The sequence below is a fragment of the Pinus tabuliformis genome, chromosome 1_1 (assembly GCF_031772625.1).
Source record: "Pinus tabuliformis cultivar Carrire ecotype Pingquan chromosome 1_1, CPIR1, whole genome shotgun sequence".
Lineage (NCBI taxonomy): Eukaryota > Viridiplantae > Streptophyta > Pinopsida > Pinales > Pinaceae > Pinus > Pinus tabuliformis.
The window spans coordinates 564,587,051-564,595,433 of record NC_142297.1 but is presented as its reverse complement, the minus strand read 5'-3'; the positions used below and the strand labels follow the sequence as shown (position 1 = coordinate 564,595,433).

Genomic DNA, 8,383 nt, shown 5'->3' with positions numbered 1-8,383 from the left:
TTGGTCTTGTGCTCCTAATTTCTCTATAGCCCTTTGTAATCCTAACATAAGGGAATTTACAACATTATGATCGGAAAGGGCTATAGAGAAATCAGGAGCACAAGACCAGCTAGCAGGGCCATAGGCTAAAGTTCCTTGACAACCTCCAATTAAGGCTTTGGGGAAAACTTTCCATCTTTTGTCAAAGACGCAGGAGAAGAAAGCTATGTCTTGGCCTTTTCTATGTAGTGGCTGGATACTGACTTGAACATGTCCAAAATGGATGAAATTATAACCAGCTTTCTTGGCTGCATCAAATTCATTCTGGTTTATGATGTTTAAAGAATGCAATATTCTATTATTGGAAGTAGTTTGCAGAACTTCTTCCTTAACCTTATATCTCCAGAATTGCAGAGTATCCAGTAATCCTAAGTTTTTATATACAGATTTAGGATCAACTCTTGGAAGGGACCAAGCTTCTAAATTAGTGGGTTCAGAAAATAAATTCATTGAACGTTCACTAATAACTGAATTAGTGACTAAGCGTTCAGTGTTCTGTTCTTCATGTTCTTTTAACAACTCATCAAAAGATTTATCTCCAAATTTATGGCTAGCACTTGCAGATAAAGATGAATCCATATTAAAGAAAGAAGATAAATACCAATTTAATTCTTGCCAAACGTTATCAAGAAGTATTGCGGCTTCCTCTTAAAAGAAGTATTGCGGCTTCCCCTCGCGTACCGAAGTACGAGTTCTAGTCCAACGCCTTCCTCGGCAACACAGGCTACAAACGCTATTCAGGACATCAAGCAAACTCGCGAGAGCCAATGAAGTAATTTCCTTACTCATTCGAACTGCAATCCCTAGAAACATTGTGGAACTGCCACTGAGCACAATATTCCCGTACAAGTCTTTACGAATATCCACATCACACTTCATAATAGAATTGTAAGTAGTCTCATGGACTCCAGCTACTTCCATTCCTATTAAAGATGGATGGAACAACACTTTGGCACATCTGAACCGTTCTGCACTGATGGTGATTACCTGGCCATCAGGAAGCTCATAGCTCTTTTCGAGTGAAGAGCTAGATTTTGTAGTCTCCATCTCCTATTCAAAATCTAGAGATTCATAGGCTAATTTCTCCTTCATATCTCGGACAATCTCATGCTCTGCGGTGGTGGTGAACATATGCCCATGTTTTGTAAGAATCTTCATCAATGCATCCGTCAGATCACGCCCAGCAAGGTCCAGTCTGAGTATGGCATGAGGCAAAGCGTATCCCTCATAAATTGGGATAGTGTGTGTGACACCATCACAAGAATCAAGCACAAATATTGCAAAGGAAACGCCGTAAGGCATAAATTCATAAAAATTAGTAAACAAAATGTCATTTAGAGTTAGAATGAATTGTTCTTTTGCATGAAAACAAATTATGACTTGGACCAATCATATTGAAAGAATACCTCACAAAAATCAACATGTAATAAGACTCTGGTCTCTTAGTGCAGTGGTGCATTTGGAAGGTTAGTGCAGTGATGCATTTGGGGGGTTTGTGCTATTTTAATGGGAGCAAATTATTTAATGTGACTCATTGAGTTGGATTGCAACATTTTGTTGCATGAAGCAAGTTGTGACAATGTTACGAGTGGTAAAAAAAATAAAAATCATGGAGTGTAGGATTTATCATAATTAATGTTTCAAAAAACTTTAGATATAAAAAACATTTAGGCATTGGAGCAAATTGTTTACTCTGACTCATTGAGTTTGATTGCAACATTGTTGTTGCATGAAGCAAGTTGTAACAATGTTAAGAGTGGTAAAAAAAATAAATTTCTTTGAGTGCAGTATTTATCATAATTAATGTTTCGGAAAGATTTAGATATAGAAAACACTTTGGCTTGGAAACACACAATATGAGAAACAAAATCACAGAGATTCAGCTACTCTGACCTCTTGGGCAACTATATCTTCTAGCTCTACAGTACAAAGTGTTTCTATACATTCAGCATGACAGGTATCAGCTTATGTTCCACGCACCAATTTTAATTCATTTCATATCTGAGGACATATTTTTAAATTTTCAAAATCTTTTTGAAAAGTTTAACATTGTGTGTATTACTGTAATCTGCATTGTGTCTATTACTGTAATCTCACCATTCAGAAGTGCTTAGGATTCTCAGTCAAAATGTATTTTTTTATACTTACAAGTAGTTGGATGTACAATTCTCCTCAGTCTCTTAGAGATCAGTCAGATTGTACAAGAGCAAGTTTTGTAGTTTTTTGATACCTACATATAGATGGATGTACACTTCTTCCAGCATAAGAGACCAAAAGGCAGCTACAACAATATTGAATAACAAAAGAGTAAATATTTCTGTGTGAAAAAATATAGAAAACACTTAGGCAGTGGATCCTCGAAGATTATTACCCTCTAAAAATCTTTTATACAAATGAACAGGCCCATGTGAATTGTTGGGAGTGATAATATTGTTGGGTTGCAGGATTTACTTGGATTAGCATTTTCAAAACCTTGGCCAATTAGAAAAATCAAGATGTTCTCAACAAGTTGATGCTAATGGAGTAGTATTGGGAGTGAATAAGTGTAGGGAATGGTAAAATTTTGAAAACTTTAGGATTATGGCAATCCACGGGCCCACATGAATCATCAAGAGTGGTAACTTGTTTTTGAAAATTGTTATATTACAACGGTAAGTTGGCATTGACTTGTAGGATTATAAAGGAGGTAGTTGCCTGTTCTTTTTTTTTTTTTTCAGGAAAGAAAAAACCAACGGGCCTTTGTATTAAAAATATAAAGACTCTTTACAAATGACATTAATATTCAGCATATCTAGTGTCTTTAACTGTAACACAAAAATAAACATATATTCCATTTTTGTAACAAAATACGTATGGATTGGTCACAAATTTATTGTTGCATGAATTGAATGGTGACTTGAGAATGACCTCATTTCAATAGGTCCATGTGAATCATGTGCCAAGAGTGGTGAGTTATATGTTGGCAGTAACTTTTACAGTTATAAAATACTTATGAATTGTTCTGTTGCATGAAAACAAATTATGACTTGGACCAATCATATTGAAAGAATACCTCACAAAAATCAACATGTAATAAGACTCCAGTCTCTTAGTGTCGTGATGCATTTGGAGGGTTTGTGCTATTTCAATGGGAGAAAATTGTTTAATGTGACTCATTGAGTTGGATTGCAACATTGTTGTTGCATGAAGCAAGTTGTGACAATGTTATGAGTGGTAAAGAAAATTAAATTTCATGGAGTGCAGGATTTATCATAATTAATGTTTCAAAAAACTTTAGATATAAAAAACATTTAGGCATTGGAACAAATTGTTTAATGTGACTCGTTGAGTTGGATTGCAACATTGTTGTTGCATGAAGCAAGTTGTGACAATGTTAAGAGTGGTAAAAAAAAAAATAGTTGAGTGCAAGATTTATCATAATTAATGTTTCAGAAAGATTTAGATATAGAAAACACTTGGAAACACAGAGTAGGAGAAGCAAAATCACATAGATTCAGCTACTCTGACCTCTTGGGAAAATACATCTTCCAGATCTATAGTACAAAGTGTTTCTATGCATTCAACATCACAGGTATCAGCTTATGTTCCAGGCATCAATTTTAATTCATTTCAAATTTGAGGACATCTTTTTCAATTTTCAAAATCTTTTTGAAAAGTTCAGCATTGTGTCTATTACTATAATCTCCATTGTGTCTATTACTGTAATCTCAGCTTTCAAAGGTGCTTAGGATTCTCAGTCAGAATATTTTTTTTTTAATACCTACAAGTAGCTGGATGTACAACTCTCCTCAATCTCTTAGAGATCATTCAGATTGTACACAGTGATTACAAACAAGTTCTGCAGTTTTTGATACCTACAAATAGATGGATTTACTGTTCTTCCAACATAAGAGACCAAAAGGCAGTTACAACAAATTTGAATAACAAAAGAGAATATTTTTGTGTGAAAAAATATAGAAAACACTTAGGCAGTGGATCCTCAAAGATTATTACCCTCTAAAAATATTTTACACCAATGAACAACCCATATGAATTTTTGGGAGTGATAATATTGTTGGGTTGCAGAATTTACTTGGATTAGCATTTTCAAAAGTCTATGGAGAGCTATAATTCTCCAGAAATACATTTCTCATGCATCGATATTGGATTGTATAAGGTCCCCATGGAAATCTATCAAGAATGTTTGAAGTCAGTGGAAAGCTTGGGTGCTAGGTTTTGCTGCGAATGGATATTTTCTAACCGAGTAAGTTGGTAACAAGGAAAATGGAAGGATAGGATCTGGATCCTATTATGGGGTGTGGAGATCAAAATTTCTTAAATCAAATCTGAAAAACCATGTTCATGAAAAGGGATTTATACACTTCATCAGATTGTAGACCCATTGACAACAAATGTATGGCAACGGGAATTGAAATCAACCCCATATTTGGGCATAGATGCGGCCCGGTCTAAAAATTGGCGAATGTCTCTGAATGAGATGAAAAGAATTCATGTTAGAATTTGAGATGAAGAGGACTCTCTGATGTGTGCAAATAATAAGGCTACAAGAATATATACATCAAAAATGGGATATGAAGCTTTAATTGATCCAACTGGTCTAGATGATATGTGGTCGTGGTCTATAAATCTGGAAAATAAAGGACCCATAGAAAACAATATTTTTTCTCTAGCTAGCACTTAGGAAAAAGGTCCTAACTTGGGACAGTTCAGAGAAAAGAGGGAGACAAGGCCTCAGTAATTGTATGTCATGTACAAGGGAAACAAAATCTATTCCTCATTTATTCATCTACTACTCATATGGTCCACATTTGTGGAAACATATCAAGAAATTGACTACAATAAATATCTGGAGGGGATTCACAATGGAAGAATGTCTTCAAGACTTGTATCCAGAGAAGGATCTAAGAGAATATAGAGCAATTCCATGTTTAACCTTATAGGGTATATCATTGTCAAGAAATGCTCAAATTTTTTAAAGAACCCAAATTCCTACTTTCCAGATATACAATAAGCTCTGTGGACTTTATCTAGGATGCAAAGTGTCTACGAAAGTCAAACATCATTGACAGTCCAAAAGCCAAGACCCACATGATATCAACGGTGAAGATGGAATTCCGAGTAGTATCTCCAAGGATCACTTCATCAAGTACAAGGCTTGCCTGGGCACTGGAACAAACAATTTTGCAGAATTGAAGGCTCTTCACATATTATTAAAGCTATAATGGATATCATGAGGTTGCAAATATTCAGGGATTCTTCTTTGGTCATAAAATGGATGAATTATGAGATACATATTCATTGTTAATTGGATGATTTGGCGAGGCAAATAAAGAAGGCTGCATTCAGGTTTATCTCTTTCACAAATGGTTTTCATTACCATAACATGTAGTGGATGCACACTACCAAAACAAGCATAATGGGTTGAAGCTGGATTTGGTTTGTCAAAAGAATCAAACAATGGTAACTTGACACAAACAGGTACATCTGTTTTTTCTTCTAAAAAAAAGGTACATCTGTTTTTAGCAAAATATCTATTTCCTGAAACCATATATATATATATGGTCCTTTGTGGTTTTTGAGCAGTCATATGAATTCATATTTTTGTACAAGTTGATACTTGAAAGTATCAATTCTCAAGACTCTAGAATGAGAAAATATTATGTTTTTACCGATGGATTTTTTTTGAGAAAATACTCAAAGAAATATATGAGAGACACTCGAATCCCAGTGTTCCATGTTAGGTGACTTAGGTCGAAATACATTGAGACAAAACCCTTGGCCAATTAGAAAAATCAAGATGTTCTTAACAAGCTGATGCGAATGGAGTATTATTATGAGTGAATAAGTGTAGGGAATGGTAAAATTTTCAAAACTTTAGGATTATGGCAATCCCCGGGCCCACATGAATCATCAAGAGTGGTAACTTGTTTTTGAAAATTGTTATATTATAACAATAAGTTGGCATTGAATTGTAGGATTATAAAGAAGGTAGTTGATTTTCTTTTTTGTTTTACCTCATTGGAGGTAAGAATTACGTTCTGTTCCCGAGCTATCAGCTTGCTCCCTATAAAATAAAATAAAAATCTTATTATTGCTTCAATGTGTCCTTATGTTTTCTTTTTATCTCAATTGTCTTCTCTCTGGCACCTGCCTATATAAAATTCATTTCCAGCTTTAGCTCGGTGGATAGAATATAGACCCCCCATGGAACTTGAATGCTTTGGGTGCCATAGATGAGAGCCAAAAACTGCTGAGGTTTTTCTGAATGAATAATACTCCTTGAGTTAGTGCAACTTATAACTCTTAGAAGGATCACTTCAACACAATTATCTGTGGAAATGGACATAAGAGATCCAAAATTAATGGCTGAAAAGGGATGGAATAATAAAATAGTGTACCAGTGGTTCTTCCATTTTCATACATAGAAAGTACTGCTTGGATTGAAGTGTTTATTTGTAGCTCTTTCATGTTTGTTAATTATTAAAGTTGCTGCTCAATCCAGTCTCTGTAGGACAAGTTGTGGTGGCTTACCCATCCAATATCCTTTTCACGTTGATGATGGGTGTGGGAGTCTTGAAAATAGATCATTGCTTGTGTGCACCATAAGGACACCCACAGGGAGATATATTTTGAATAACATCACTCCTTGGAAAAATCAAAGATAGTGTATGCAAATTGTCACACAGAATAAGCCATGACGTTGTCGAGAATAACATGCTGTTAAAAATTAAGTACCTTATTCTTCAAATGATCAAGGTATTATCCAAACTTATATTGTTCTAGAATCTGTTAGTTTTGACGATGTTTAAAGTACTCTTCATTGTGGTTGTCTTTTTATTTCTAGTGTTAATAATACTTTGTATCTTATACCAAGAAGGTCAGACTTTTATAACTTTCTAGGTCCGGTTTTTATTTCAAGCCTTTTAAAAGTCTTTTCATTAGTTTAAAAAATATGTTGTAATGTTGTCATAGAGTCCTCTGTTACCGGAACGCTGACCAACAGACTGGTTTTTGGTTTTGTTCACCAAATCACTCTGCACTTACACTCAGCCTGTATAAGAAGTTGCATGTTTTTTTATATTGAGAACATATTGAGAACTTAAATGATATCTACTTAAAACTTGAGAGTCAATATTATGTTTGGTGGTTCAATAAATCCCTGTAATTTTCATTCAACCAGTTTTCAGAACTTTATTTGATTCACAATTTTTGAAACTTTTCTGACAACTTAAGGAGTTTGGGAAACTATTTGCAGGGTTAGAAATACTAGCTTTCCCATGCAATCAGTTTGGTGGACAAGAACCAGGTGATAATGCTCAAATTGCAGAAGTGGCCTGCACTCGCTTTAAAGCAGAGTTTCCCATATTCAACAAGGTCTTCATCTTCTGATCTTTATACCATCTTGGATTTCTTCTCTCTTTATGCTAGAGGATTCATTTAAAGTTTAAACTTAACCAGTCCATCTGGTTGCTTCATTGGATCCTTGGTGTTAAGTAGAAATTTTGTGATGTAGGTCGAAGTTAATGGTAGCAATGCAACGCCTCTCTACAAGTTCTTGAAGTCAAGCAAAGGTGGCCTTTTTGGTGATGGAATAAAGTGGAACTTCTCTAAGTTTCTGGTGGACAAATATGGGAATGTTGTAGAATGATATGCACCCACTACGTCTCCATTGAGTATCAAAATCTTGGAAAAACTCTCTTTGTTAGTTCCATGTATCATATATGAAGATCCTTGCTATCACTAGCTCACTATATAATTACTTTGGTGCAAACTTGTTTTTGTGTGCACCAATGACACCAAACTTGAACTAAGGACACCCACAGGGAGATATCTTGTGAAGGACATCACTCCTTGGAAAAAGCAAAGAGATTGTATGCAAATTGGCACACAAAATAAGCCAAAATAACCTGATGTTAAAAATTAAGTACCTTATTCTTCAAATCGATCTCTTATTTACATTGATGATGCAATAAACCATGATCTCTAGGGTGATATAAGGCCTATGTTGCATCATATGCAAATGCAGAATAGCATCATATTTTAATTTGTATCGACCTTGCCAGTCATAAGGCCTATGTTGCATCATCCGCAAATGCAGGCCTATGTTTCAAATGACCTTGCCAGTGATAAGGCCTATGTTGCATCATCTGCAAATGCAGAATAGCATCAGATTTGAATTTGTATCGACCTTGCGAGTAATATGCATGACATTGTAGTAAAGTTTTTTTTTTTTTTTTTTTTTTTACTACTTTGGTCACCAATAATCCCCACTAGAACACAATCCATCCTTGAAATGATATGGTTGGCATCTCTCACAATAATTTCTCATCCAACAATTTTGGAA

General features: G+C 34.9%; 2 pseudogenes; one reads left to right on the top strand and one right to left on the bottom strand.

Annotated features, from left to right (window-relative positions):
- Positions 1-687: 687 nt before the first annotated feature.
- On the bottom strand, positions 688-6,507 carry LOC149214403 (actin-103-like; annotated as a pseudogene).
- A 226-nt stretch (positions 6,508-6,733) lies between these two features.
- LOC149214402 (putative phospholipid hydroperoxide glutathione peroxidase) lies at positions 6,734-7,783 on the top strand (annotated as a pseudogene).
- Positions 7,784-8,383: the final 600 nt, after the last annotated feature.